The sequence below is a fragment of the Mastomys coucha genome, unplaced genomic scaffold, assembly GCF_008632895.1.
Source record: "Mastomys coucha isolate ucsf_1 unplaced genomic scaffold, UCSF_Mcou_1 pScaffold23, whole genome shotgun sequence".
In the NCBI taxonomy this organism is placed as follows: Eukaryota; Metazoa; Chordata; class Mammalia; order Rodentia; family Muridae; genus Mastomys; species Mastomys coucha.
In genome coordinates, this window is record NW_022196906.1 from 52190208 (window position 1) to 52204700 (window position 14493).

At 42.7% G+C, this 14493-nt stretch overlaps 1 pseudogene; it reads left to right on the forward strand.

The window, feature by feature from the left end:
- The first annotated feature begins 13292 nt into the window (after nucleotides 1-13292).
- Nucleotides 13293-13970, forward strand: LOC116073629 (annotated as a pseudogene).
- The last annotated feature ends 523 nt before the right edge of the window (nucleotides 13971-14493 follow it).

Genomic DNA, 14493 nt, shown 5'->3' on the forward strand with positions numbered 1-14493 from the left:
GGGCCTGTCAAATGCCTACTCTTGACAGTTTTAGCCATTCACAGAAAGCATTAAAAGGGCGTTTACAGTAAAGGCTTAACAAAAGCTCAGAAACTAATGATTCTAATAGCTCACAGTAGTTGATGGTATTTAACAATGCTTAAAAGTGCTTAACTCCTGCCCCAGTGCTCAAGGGAGAGGTGAGTACCTCTAATCTGTCTCAGTAGCACTAGCAAACTTTAAATGGGGTCTACAGTGTTTCTCTAGGAGAACTGGTGTAACTGATGAAGAACTTTCCAAGCAGAAGATGTAGCCATTCATGCTCATTTGTGAACAATGTAACGTCAGAAACCTAAGAGAGAAGCATAGATTGGACCTTATCTTAAGAGAGACCCTTGGAACATCTCCAAGAGACTCCTGCAGTGACTTCCCTGTGTGAGCAATGGAGATTGCGACGACTATTCTTGGTTGTCATTTTCACTACATCTGGAATTAACTAAAATCCCAAGCAGCTGGGAACATCTGTAAGGGATTTTTCTTGTTTGGATATTTGAGGTTGGAACGCCCAGCTTCACCGGCAAGTTTATATTTCCTGTTCCTGAGGCAGTCCTTTACTGGCATTAGAGCTTCCTTTTTCTCAGTTCCGACCTGTACTGAAGATCAGCTGAGACATCCAGTCTCATTGATTGTGGACTTTTTATGGGGAGACAGCTATTGTTGGGTTAGCCGGACCACACCTTGTAAGACATTCTTTAATAAATTTCTCTCCCTCTTCTTCTTCCTCTCCCTCTCTCTCTCTCTCACACACACACATACACACATACACACATTTACACTCAGTTCTGCTCCTCTAGCAAACCCTGGCTAATACAGATATACACTGGTAATAGTGTGATAGTGCATTTCTTTTCTCAATGAATTGAAGCAGTGGTCAAATAATCTCACCCTCACGGTACTGTACTTCATATTCCCACGGTAGTTACTCCAACTCACTTGTCTAATAATAGAGGATCACATTTTACTAAGACAATAACTTTTGAAATATGTACAGTACAGCCTTTAATGTAGAGGTTTCAGTTTTTATTCTTCTCAGCCATTAGGAAAAAATAAAAATCAAACCCCCAAAGGATATTAAAAATTAAATGAGCTGCCAGGCAGTGGTGGTACATGCCTTTAATCCCAGCATTTGGGAGGCAGAAGCATGTGAATTTCTATGAGTTTGAGACCAGCATAGTCTACAGAGTGAGTTCCAGGACAACCAAGGCTACGCAGAGAAAACTCTGTCTTGAAAAAAAAAATTTAAATGAGTTAAATTTTGAGACACATGTGACTTCCCACATATCACTTAACATTCAGTATGGCTCTGAGAGATGAATATTTAATTTTTTATCATTATTTGAGTATTATAGAGTATACATCTATCTAGCTCTGTTGTTTTGTTTTGTTTTGTTTGTTTGTTTTTGTTAGCTTAACACTGTCATCTAGGAAGAGGTAACTTTAACTGAGAAAAATGTCGCTGTCAGATGGGCTAGGCATGTCTTTGGGGGTATTTTCTTGGCTAATGACTGATATAGGAGGGCTCAGCCTACTGTGAGTGGTGCCATTCCAAGGCAGGTGGTCCTGGGTTGTATAAAAAAGTAGGTTGAGCAAGCCATGGAAAGTGAGACAGTAGGCAATGTCTCGTCATGTCCTTTGTTTCAGTTCCTATCTCCATGTTCCTGCCCTGGCTTTCTCTGATAATGGGCTGTAAATTGAAATAAACTCTTCCCTTCCCTAAGCTGCTTTTGGCCAGTGTTTTATCACAGCAACAGAAATCAAACTAGATCAACATCTGAACACCTCAATGGTTTATACGTATGAACCACCACATCCAACTTTCTTTTTCTGATGCAGTATTAACCCCAATGCCCGTGCTACCATTGGCTCACTTCTTTTTTTTTTTTTTAACGAGACCAAGAATTCTACTGAACATGAAATGTTTGGGGCTGTTACATATGTCAGAGGGCATACTGTTTGATAGTAAACTTAAAAAAAAAAAAAAAAAGCAACAACAAAAAAACAAGCCTAGGAGCTGAGGAGATAGCTCATCAGACAAGGGCACTTACTCATGCAAAAGACCAGACTGTTTTGTTCCCAGTACCCACTTGATGGTGGCTCACAAACCACCCTTAACTTCAGTTCCAGGGAACATGATGCCCTCTTCTGGCCTCTGTAGGCACCAGTCATGAATGTACCTGCATACGTGTAGGCAAAACACTCATACACATAAAATAAGTAAATCTTTTTAAAAGAATTTATTTATTTGTATTTTGTGTGTACATTGGTGTCCTGCCTGCATGTATGTCTGTGTGAGGGTGTCAGATTCCCTGGAACTGCAATTACAGTTGTGAGCTTCCATGTGGGTGCTGGGAATTGAACCTCAGACCTTCAGAGGAACAGCAAGTGCTCTTGAAACTGATGAGCTATCCCCTCCAGCCCAAGAATAAGCAAATATTTAATAAATAAATAAAAATAAAGATAAATATGGTATTTTAAGAGTTATAAAGTGGGGCTAGAGAGATGGCTCAGTGGTTAAGAGCACTGACTGCTCTTCTGAAGGTCCTGAGTTCAAATCCCAGTAACCACATGGTGGCTCACAACCATCCATAATGAGATCTGACCCTCTTCTGGGTTGTCTGAAGACAGCTATAGTGTACTTACATATAATAAATAAATCTCAAAAAAAGAGTTATAAAGTATAGTAAATACATAAACCGACATAATCAACTGCTATTGTGAAATATATTTACCACACATAATTTTATGTATACTTTGATACAATTGGCAGCATAGCAGCCTTGTTTTCCCCAGCATCACCATGGACATGTGAGTAATACATGTGTTACAATGTTTTCATGACTACATGGTCACCACAGCACAGGAACTTTTCACTTTATAAATATGTTGGTGAGTGTGCGTGTGCATGCGTGTGTGTGTGTGTGTGTGAGTGTGCCCCATACTATTATACTATTAGGTACTGAACCCAGGTCTTGTACACTACCACTGAACCACATCCCTGCCCTAGGTTTTGAAATGAAGCCTTTTTGTGTAGTTCAGACTAGCCTTAGACTTGCCATCCTCTGGCCTCTACCTCTTGATTACAGGTGAGTGTGACCATGCCTGATGCCTCAGCACCATTATATCATAATTTTATGGGACCACTGTGGTCTCCTGTGGATGGGAAGATTGTTCGCTGTGTATGACTGTATTTTCCTTGGCTCTTAGGATTTTATTCTTCCCAGTCAGAAACTCAAACTAATCATGAACATTTCATTAAACAGACACTATCCTTTATGTTGTCTATAGAGATTATATGTTCTGTAGTTCTCCCTTTGCAAACAGGATTCTACTTTGCTTTCCAGAGCTGAAACAATTTGACCTCTTTGATAGGGACAAATCTATAATACGGTGGCTCACATCGCAGTGGTGTGACTCCTGCTCACAGGATAGTACTGGACAGGCCCATGACTTGGTGGAGCAGCTTCTCCTTGGATTCAGGTTCCTTCTGTCTGATACTGTTTCCTCCATTCTTTTCACCATTTCCATCGAAGTGGCAAAAGAGAATAGAAACACACACAGTTCCATAGGTGTTTGTAGGCTAGGCATCCATCATATAAAGCCGAATTAGGGAAGACATTAGTCTGGTTAGAGTAACTGCAAAGGATGGTGGGGGATAAGCCTTTGTGGGTAAGGAGAGAATGTTCATTAACAATGAGCTAGAAGTCTTACTAGTTAGCCAAGAATGACCTTGAACTTATGGTCCTTCTGCTTCTACCCTCCAAGTGCTGAGATCACAGGCAGGCAACATCACACCTAATATTATACAGTGCTGCAATTAAGCCTTGGGCTTTGCTCATACTTGGTAAGTTCTCTAGCAACTGAATGCATCCCCAGCCAGCCTGGCATGTTTTTACTATTTTTGGCTAGAGAACATAGGTTCCTTGGCCCTTGGTTGTGAGTCCTACAGCATCTTAAACTATGGTTATCTCTACACATAGGTTATGTGCATTAGAGTTTGTTTTTCCATGCACTTCTCCGAGGCATAACTCAGACATGAGCTCACCATGTTTACCAAGTTGGAAGACACATATGTTTTACTAGCTTATCCCAGAAAATGTCTTTTATTAGGTAAGTTGCGTACACCGTAAGGGTGAGCTTGTGGGTGGTGGCAATGACTCAGCACACTAATAGAGTTCTCTAAAAACTTTGAATTGTCTATGTTTCCCTTACCTTTGGTAGGCTGTGGGTGGGTGGTAAGCTCAGAATGAAAACTGACTTCCTGTAATCTTTGCATATTTTGTGTTGGTGGACCAGTGCTTAACTTTGAAATGTTAATGACCTTATCATTTTGAGATCTCAAGCAGAGGGAGTTTATTTAAACATCCTGTGCATGACATATCTTTGGAAATATACAGAGAACAGAAAATATCAATTACCTTTGGAAGGGAATTTGTTGGCTCAGGACAACAGTGGGAGGGAGACACACACACACACACACACACACACACACACGTCTTAAGAAGTCCTTTAATTTTATACAGTATGTATGTGATTATTTGCTCAAAAACATTAAAGAAATGTATCTCCTAACTATATTGAAGTGCATTCATGACATACTTTGTAAATTGTAAAGAGAGTGAGCTACATATTGATGTAGAAAATTTCAAGGACACTTTGTTACATAACAAAAAGGAATTCCAGGCTAGGGAGATGACTCAGTGGGTAAGAGCACTGACTGCTCTTCCGAAGGTCCTGAGTTCAGATCCCAGTAACCACTTGGTGGCTCACAACCATCCGTGATGAGATCTGACACCCTCTGAAGACAGCTACAGTGTATTATGCCAGAGTTAGCGGGCCGGAGCGAGCAGAGGTCCTGAGTTCAATTCCCAGCAGCCACGTGATGGCTCATGGCCATCTGTACAGCTACAGTGTACTCATACACATAAAATAAAATAAATAAATCTTTGAAAAAAAAACAAAGGGGAATTCCAGAATATTCCACAATGTGCCTATTTATAAATAATAAAACTCTACCTTGATATTGAAATACATGAAACCTGTTTCTGGGAAGATTGTATTAGGGTTGGCTAAATTATGTTCTAACATATAGAACTTTGATTCTCAGTTTCTGATCACAGGAAGATGGGCATTTCTTGCAAATGCACGTGTTCAAGCAAGCTCTTCAGGGCAGCTAGCTGTTCTCCATGTGGTGATTTAAGGATCCAGGCTACATCCACCTCAGGGCACCATGATGTAAATGTATGCCCACACAGCTGCTGTACCAAGAGAGAGAGAGCAATCTGTGAGCTCGGGCACTGGCACCAACTGCCTTGGCATAAGAGTGTGTGAATCACTGTTGTTCCCAGTCTCAAGCTTAAGAATTATTGAATTTAAATGTGCCCCTACCAATAAAGAGATGAAATGTAGTAAAGGCTTTTTTGGTTTTTCGAGACAGGGTTTCTCTGTGTAGCCCTGACTGTCCTGTAACTCTGTAGACCAGGCTGGCCTCGAATTCAGAAATCCACTGGGATTAAAGGTGTGTATCAGCACTGCCTGGCTGTAGTAAAGACTTTTAAAGAGTGTAGACCAACACAAAGCTGTCCTTCATGCCTATATGATTGTCAGCACTCCACAGCATCGAAGGCTCATATTCTGTTAGACAGATCTCTCTGACCCACTGTCCTGAGTATGTCAGAATTGTCCTTGGAGAGATCAGTGTAAGAAATCTTTCTGTTTTCTTTGGCAGGAGCAAGGATGAGTTTCTTAGGAAACTCTTACATCTCTTTAGCCAGAACTGGTCCCCATTTGCATGACAGGCACAACTATGATTGGATCATGTGATCAGAATGGTCTTTTTATAACTCAGGGTACGGTGGTTTTCCCCCAAGTGCTAAGCTATGTGGAAGAAGGGCGTGTCTAAAGAAAATCAGGGCAGGTGAGGAGAGGAGTGTGTCACAGGAACTGACACACCATTGTTTGGAGGAGGAAGGGTAGGGAGAATGCTGTGCTTTGTGAGAGTCACTGTGTAAGTCCGTCTGAGCAAGTGCAGAGGAGGGAGCCAGAAGATGCTGGAGGATACATCAGATGCAGCAGCGCTTGCAGGGTCCTGACTGTGTGGTTCATTGTTAGGCAGTCTGCGCTTCCTCCAGTAGGCCACCAAAGACTGAGGGTGTTATCCAAGTAATTTAAGTGGCTCACAGAATATTTTTATTTTAATACATATTTGATTAGGCTGATAAGTATCTTTAAAATATCTAATAAGAAGAAAACAAAAACATTTAAAGAAAAAGATCGGGCTGGCCAGATGGCTCAGCAGGTAAGAGCACTGACTGCTCTTCCGAAGGTCCTGAGTGCGGATCCCAGCAACCATATGGTGGCTCACAACCACCTGTAATGAGATCTGACACCCTCTTCTGGTGTGTCAAAGACAGCTACAGTGAATTACGCTGGAGCGAGCAGGGCCAGCAGAGGTCCTGAGTTCAGTTCCCAGCTGCCACACACATGATGGCTCATGGCCATCTGTACAGCTACAGTGTACTCATACACATAAAATAAATAAAATAAATCTTTTTTAAAAAAAAGAAAAAGAGAAAAAGATCAAGCTGGGCGGTAGTGGCACACGCCTTTAATCCCAGCACTTGGGAGGCAGAGGCAGGTAGATTTCTGAGTTCAAGGCCAGGCTGGTCTACAGGGTGAGTTCCAGGGCAGCCAGGGCTATACAGAGAAACCCTGTCTTGAAAAAACAAAAACAACAACAACAAAAAAAAAATTAAAAGGCCGATTATTTGAATTCATTATGACAAATTCACAACTTTGACTCCGGAACAAATCTATACATTTGTAGCAGAGTGCTACCCTTTTAAAAATACGCAGACTACAATATTACAAATGAACCAACTAAGTTAAAAGCAAAGGACATGTACAAGTACTTTATAAAAGTAGATACCCAACTGGTTGATAAATGTAAGAAGTTATTTAATCTTATTAGCTACTGGAGAAATGTAAATTAAAACTGCAAAGCAAGCCTACTTTACACCTAGGAGAAGGACAGAACGGAAGTAACTGATGATGTCACGTGCTGCTGGGATCTGAGGAGCTACGAGCTCACTGGTGTGCTGACATCAGCATCCTGAGGAATCATGGTGGCCCTTCCCTGTCAGGAATGAAGCCACAACACAGAGTTCAGGTAACAGGTGGGATTCTGCCTCGGGCTTCATCTACCACGTGTCCATTGGGTCACTGGTCTCACTGAGACATTTCCTAGTCTGACCAGGAATTGAGCAGAAGTGAACCAATATCTGATATATAAGAAAATGCCAGGAATAGGAATAACAGAATTAGTTCCAACCTTAGGCATACAAAGGACACAAAATAGTGAGGTCTACCCATATCTGTCAGATTTACCATTCTTTTACATTTTTAAACTTAATTTATTTTTTTTTGTGTGTGTATGGATGTTTTGCCCAAAAGTGTGTCCGTGAACCAAATGTGTGCCTGATGCCCGTGGAGGCCAGAAGAGGGTAGTGGGTTGGTTCCTTAGAGCTGCGGCTACAGTATCTATGAATCACCATGTGGGTGCTGAGGATCAAACCTGGGTCCTCTGGAAGAGCAGCCAGCACTCTTAACTGCTAAGCCATTTTTTTTTCCAGCCGAGATTTAACATTCTTGGCTTTATTGAAACCAGATAAACTCTGCAGGATGACCACACCCTACCATATAACCTATGACCAGGCTCTGTATTATCCCGACTGCAGCTGCTCTGCCAGATGTGGCATACTTCCTAGAGATTATTCTCGATTCACACCTCTCTTACCACTGATTTAGAAAATGCGTTAAATCCTATCCCAGCCAGAAAAGAAGGGGCAGAATAATATTTGCCTTTACAGGAAATGGACTAAAATCTGCCCTTAGAGTTTTCTCCCAGGGTCATGAGTCCTATCCTACATCATAATGTGGTCTGAAATGATTCACATCCTCTGGGCATACTTTGGAGTATCACACTGGTCTATTGTTCTTATAATATCTTCTTAAGGATCCATATGAGAAAGGTGTGCACAGCGTGATCGAGGCCTTGGTAAGATGCATTTACTTCCGAAGGATTTCCGTGAAGAGTCAGGAGCCAGCTACATCCATTTTGAGAGTCCATTTATTACAGGTATGTTGGGATATCCCCTCCAAGGTAAAAGATGAGTTGTGGAATCCTGTAGTTATAACACACACACACACACACACACACACACACACACACGCACACACACACACACACACAAGTCTCTTTAGGATCTAAAGCTTAATTCTGCTCCAACCAACCCATCAGGTTTCAAAAAGGCTGACAGCTTTGACTGAGACCCAAAGTAAACCCAAAGCATGATAGTTTTGTAGGACACACAGTGTCCTATGGTTGAGACTCCATATAATTCAGCAGCATTTATAATGCTAGGGATTATCAGAGGTACAGGAAGACACTGTGTAATTTATGACAGTCCCTGGAAGGATCACATTGAGTCCACGGTTGGGAAGGCAGGGTGATGAGTGGGAATGTTCAGATTTTTTCTTCATATTTGGTCAAAGACCACAGACCATGAAATGGCACTGCTCATCATTAAGCTGGGTCTTCTCACCTAGATCAACCTAACTAGATAATCCCCCAGAGGCATGCCCAGAAGTTAACCTAATCTAGGTAATCCTTGACTCTGCATACTTGGTTGTTTCTCATCTACATAAATCTGGGCCTTGTTATGGTGGTTTGAATGAGAATGACTCCCAAAAGCTCATATATTTGAATAGCTGGTCCCTAGTTGGTGGAACTGTTTGGGAAGTGTCATAGTTTGGGTTACTATTATTATGATGAAACACTATGACTAAAAGTAAGACGGGGAGGAAAGGATTTATTTGGTTTACATCCATAGTCCATCACTGAAGCAAGTCAGAACAAGAACTCAAACAGGGTGAAAACTTGGAGACAGGAGCTGATAAGGAGACCATAAAGGGGTGTTGCTTATTGGCCTGCTTCTTATAGCTTGTTCAATCTGCTTTCTTAAAGAATCCAGTACAAGCAGCCTAGGGATAACACCACCCATCAGTCACTAATTAAAATGCCTTAGCAGCTTGTCTCCATATGGAGGCCTATCATATGGAGGCATTTTCTCTACTAAGGCACTCTCCTCTCTAGCTGGTGTCAAGGTGACATAAAAATAGCCAGCACAGGAAGGATTGGGAAGTATGGCCTTGTTAGAAGAGGTGTGTCACTGACGGCCGTCTTTTGAAGTTTCAAAAGAATTAAGCCATCCCCAATGTGCTTTCTGCTTCCTGTTTGTAGACTGGGATGTGAGTTCTCTGATCCAGCAACATGCCTGCTTGTCTACTGCCTTGCTCCCTATCACGCATGGCCTGCTGCCTTGTGCCCTACCACGGTAATGCTGGAATTCTATCCCTCTGGAACTGTGACCCCCAAATAAATCCCTTCTTTTGTAAGTTTGCTTAGCCATGATATTTTGTCACAGATATAGAAAAGTAACTAATACACTTGTCAAGTTGACAATTGTGAGAATTTTCTCTATAGTGGAGACAAAATAAAGCCTCCCTCTGCCCCTTCTACTCTTCCAATGAGAAACTAGAATTAGATTCCACCAACATGCACTCTGGAGAATCTCTATTTTTGGGGGGCTTCCTTACAGAACTATGGGTGAGGGTGGTTACAGGCAGGGGCATGGGTAACCTTAAAGGTGTCACACGGGGAGGGCTGTACCCAGAAAGGATGACAATTTCCCCATGACTGCAGAGACAACGCCCTCTTCGTTCTATTTGTCTCTAGCTTTTATACTCTAGCCCCGCCCCCAAACCATATGAAATTAGGGCAGAATTGCATCACACTTGTTGGAAGGAGTGGCTGGATGTGCAGGAATATCCTGTTGATTGTCCTTGACCTCTTCTTCTATATGCAATGTCCCAGTCAACAAACACAGCTGTGATAATCTTTTGCAATCCAGCACAGCTGAACTCACAGAGATGGTGGCTATTTGGCTTTGAGGGTAGCATTGTACAATAACACTATTAACTTTCCTAGTGCCCAAGAAGATAAAGTAATTAAGCCAGTTGACCTTAGCCAGGCTCTGTTGTCCACCACCCCATGCTGGCATTAAGGGACACATGGGTAAAGTAGCCATAGTGACAAGACAGAGGCTGTGAGAGTTGATTTTTATAGTCAGCTTCATCAGATGGAGAATTACCCAGGAGACACAGCTCCATGCTGGCCTGTTAAAGGTGTCTCCAGAAAAGGTAGCTGATAAGGGATGACCTGGCTCTCAGAGTGAGTAGCTCCTTCCAACTGAAAGCCCAAGTATAAAGAAGTCCAAGGGGCAAAAATAGTGGCAGGGGCTAGGAGAATGGCATAGAAAGTAAAGTGTTTGCCAGGAAAACCTGAGAACCTGAGTTCAGCTCCTTAGAACCCATGTGGAGCCACATACAGTAGCATACAACTGTCATTCCAGTGCTCCTGTGGCAAAATGAGAGGTGGGAAGAGGAGGAGACGCTAACATTTCACTAGAGAGCTAGTGTGGCTGACACAGTGGCATACAAGAGACCATGTCTCAAACAAGGTGGACTGATAGTCAAGGTTGTCCTTCACATGAGCACTGTGACATGAACATGCCCATACCCACACATGTGAACACACATAACACACACACAACACACACATCACACAAACACATACACTTGGATTTCTTAAACATAGCATCAACTCATCGCCTTCAATTCTTCCTGAGTATTTGTCCCTGCTCCCTTGCTGCCATCAGGCTCAGCATGCCAATGTGGCATTCTCCAGGAATCCTCCAGACCTTCAGTGACAGACTGGGTGCTGAGGCATTTGGCTTTGTGGACTAAGCAGAAATCAAAGTCTCTCCCTCTCCAGGAAGCGGCTGATTACTTTCGGACCACCCAGCCTTTTTGTGTAAGCTATCCCATCACAGTATATGTACTTGGATTGGTTCTGTTCTTATTGAGATTCCTGTTAGGTAAAGAGGCCACCCATAGACCAGCAGCACTTCCTAAGGCTGACCTAGCTACTATACCAGCCAAACATAAGCCTTTCACTGAAAGAGATGAACTCAAATCTGAGACTTTGATTCCATTCCTTGAGGAAAACACCTGAACTCCAACTGACTACAGTAGACTTCTGAACTCCAACTGACCACAGTAGACCCCTGAACAACTCCAACTGACCACAGTAGACCCCTGAACACCAACTGACCACAGTAGACCCCTGAACAACTCCAACTGACCACACTAGACCCCTGAACAACTCCAACTGACCACAGTAGACCCCTGAACAACTCCAACTGACCACACTAGACCCCTGAACTCCAACTGACCACAGTAGACCCCTAAACTCCAACTGACCACACTAGACCCCTGAACAACTCCAAATGACCACACTAGATCCCTGAACTCTGACTACACTAGACCCCTGAACAACTCCAACTGACCACAGTAGACCCCTGAACTCCAACTGACCACACTAGACCCCTGAACTCCAACTGACCACAGTAGACCCCTGAACTCCAACTGACTACAGTAGACCCCTGAACTCCAAATGACCACAGTAGACCCCTGAACAACTCCAACTGACCACAGTAGACCCCTGAACTCCAACCGACCACAGTAGATCCCTTCTGTTCTAGAATCAGAGGTTCACCCTCAGAGGAAAAGATTTATATTTGCCTTTTCCATGCCAAGGTTCTGGAGCCAACACCAGTATCCAAGGGTATAGGAGGATTTTGGCATGGTGAAAAAACATGTGTTTGTATCAGACTGGGGACCAATGACCATGCGTTACAATATTTTTCCCACCTGGGGAAATGTAAACAAATGTCTACTCAGCCCTACCAATGATGGACCAAAGAATCTATGCCGTAAAAATCTAGTTTAAAGAACCAATAAGTTAGCTGGGCAGTGGTGGTGCAGGCCTTTAATCCCAGTACTTGGGAGGCAGGGGCAGACGGATTTCTGAGTTCAAGGCCAGCCTGGTCTACAGATCTACAGAGTGAGTTCCAGGACAGCTAGGGCTACACAGAGAAACCCTGTCTTGAAAAACAAAACAAACAAACAAACAAAAGAACCAATAAGTTTAATTGAGATTATTTGTAGCAGCATGGATGAGGGCATACTTTCAGGAGTATGAACAACATATGGATGGTCAAACCACTAAGCACCCTCCAATGTCCCCAAGTCTAGCCATTTATTTGTTTGTTTTTGTTTGGTTGGCTTAGTTTTTTAGAGACAGGGTTTCACTATGTAGCCCTGGCGTCCTGAAACTCACTATGTAGTCCAGGCAGGCCTCAAGATCACAGAGATCTTCCTATCTCCTGAGTGCTGGGATTAAAGTCATGTATCATTAGGCTCAGCTCAGTCAAGCGATGACTAACCCTTAAGTCCTTGGGGAGAGGACTTGTGAAAGGCAGCTTGAGTCCCCTCTTTCTTCCACAAGGGAAATGTTAGTAGATCTAATCTTTCTAGGGTCTCATTCAGGCAATTACCGCTGTTCTAACATTTAATTTCTTCTTTTTTCCTTTTTGTATGTATGTATGTATGTATGTATGTATGTATGTATGTATGTATGTATTTGTCTCACTATGTAGCTCTGACTGGCTTCGAATTCGATGTATGGATCAATCTGACCTTGCATTCACAGAGTTCCACTTGCCTCTGTCTGTTGAGTGCTGGGATTACAGGAATGCACCATCACACTGGGTATCTACTTTATTCTACTAACATAAGGTTGTTATTGGTCACTGTTCCAAAAGAAGATGCTTGATAGTGTTGGGAAAGAGGAGGAAAGACACAACTGAAGCAGAGACTACGTCTGAAAAGCAGGGGTGCTGACTTCCAGGTTACAGAATATGTGATTATCTATATAGCATGGTTCAGGCACACCCATGTGTCTTGAGGTCTTCACTTATGGACCCTCCTGTCACAATTATACTAGGATATGTTTATGGATGCCAATATGGATTATTGGCATGGGTGATAATAGGTTGGGGTAATATGGATTATTGGCATGGGTGAAAACAGATTAACTCGTGTTTCCCCTAGAAGTATAATCAAATCACTTCTCCTGAAAATTGATTATTTTGTATTGAAGTATATACACATAATATCCATAGCTGTGCAAGTTTACTTTAGATTTTCTCCCTCCACTAGATTGATGGTGAAATAAGATTTTTCCCTCATTTTTCTTTTTATTATGAAATAATTTCATGGTTTTGAAAAATCGTTGAGTTCCTGCAGAGCGGCTGCTGGATTCTGGCGCCTGCTGGCTGTCCTGCGGGTCCACACTGGTAGCTCTGAATGTCCCGCTTCGCCGGCTCAGCTCCCGAGGGATCCCCGGCTGCTCCAGCCAGGGCGCCCCACCGCAGGCGCAGAGCGAGGAGCATCCTGCATCCTCCGAGGTCAGCGTCATGAGGAGCCTCCTGTTCTCCTGCCCCGGCCAGATGATGCGTGACTTCAGCTGTGGCTCCAAGCAACTGGGCATCCCCACAGCCAATTTTCCTGAACAAGTAGTAAACAATCTTCCGGCTGCTCTGTCCACTGGCATTTATTATGGTTGGGCCAGAGTTGGGAGAGGAGACGTTCATAAAATGGTGGTGAGCACAGGATGGAATCCGTACTACAAGAATGTAAAAAGGTCCATGGAAACCTATATCATCCATACCTTCAGGGAGGACTCCTATGGGGGAAATTCGCAATGTGGCCATTGTTGGCTACCTCAGGCCTGAAAAGAACTTTGATTCTTTAGAGTCACTTATTTCTGTGACTCAAGGTGATATCGAAAAAGCTAAAAAATAAAATAAAATAAATTTAAAATACAACTGGATTTACCAGAACATTTGAAACTCACAGATGACAATTTCTTCCAAGTTTCTAAAGGCAAAATGATAAATGGCTACAGATGAAAAGTCCCTTACCTGTCCATCCACTAGTGTCTCGGGCTTCTGATGTAGTCTCATCTTGGTCATATTTTATTTATTTATTATTTATTTATTTATGTATATGAGCACATTGTAGCTGTTCAGATGGTTGTGAGCCTTCATGTGGTTGTTGGGAATTGAATTTAGGACCTCTGATTGCTCTGGTTAACCCCACTCGCTCTGGCCCAAAGATTTATTTATTATTACAAATAAGTATACTGTTACTGTCTTCAGACACACCAGAAGAGGGCGTCAGATGTCATTATGGGTGGTTGTGAGCCACCATGTGGTTGGTGGGATTTGAACTCAGTCAGTTCAAATCTGCTGAGCCATCTCGCTAGCCCTTGATCATATTTAAATCAAGCATTTCCAGTAACTGTCAAGAGGCCTCCAGGAGTTAGCTCCATCAGGTTGCCTAGTACTAAGAGATTCATTCAAAAATCAAGACTTGTAAATGTAATATGTGGATTAAAATGCAGCACTAGACAGCTAGCTCTTGTAATGAAAA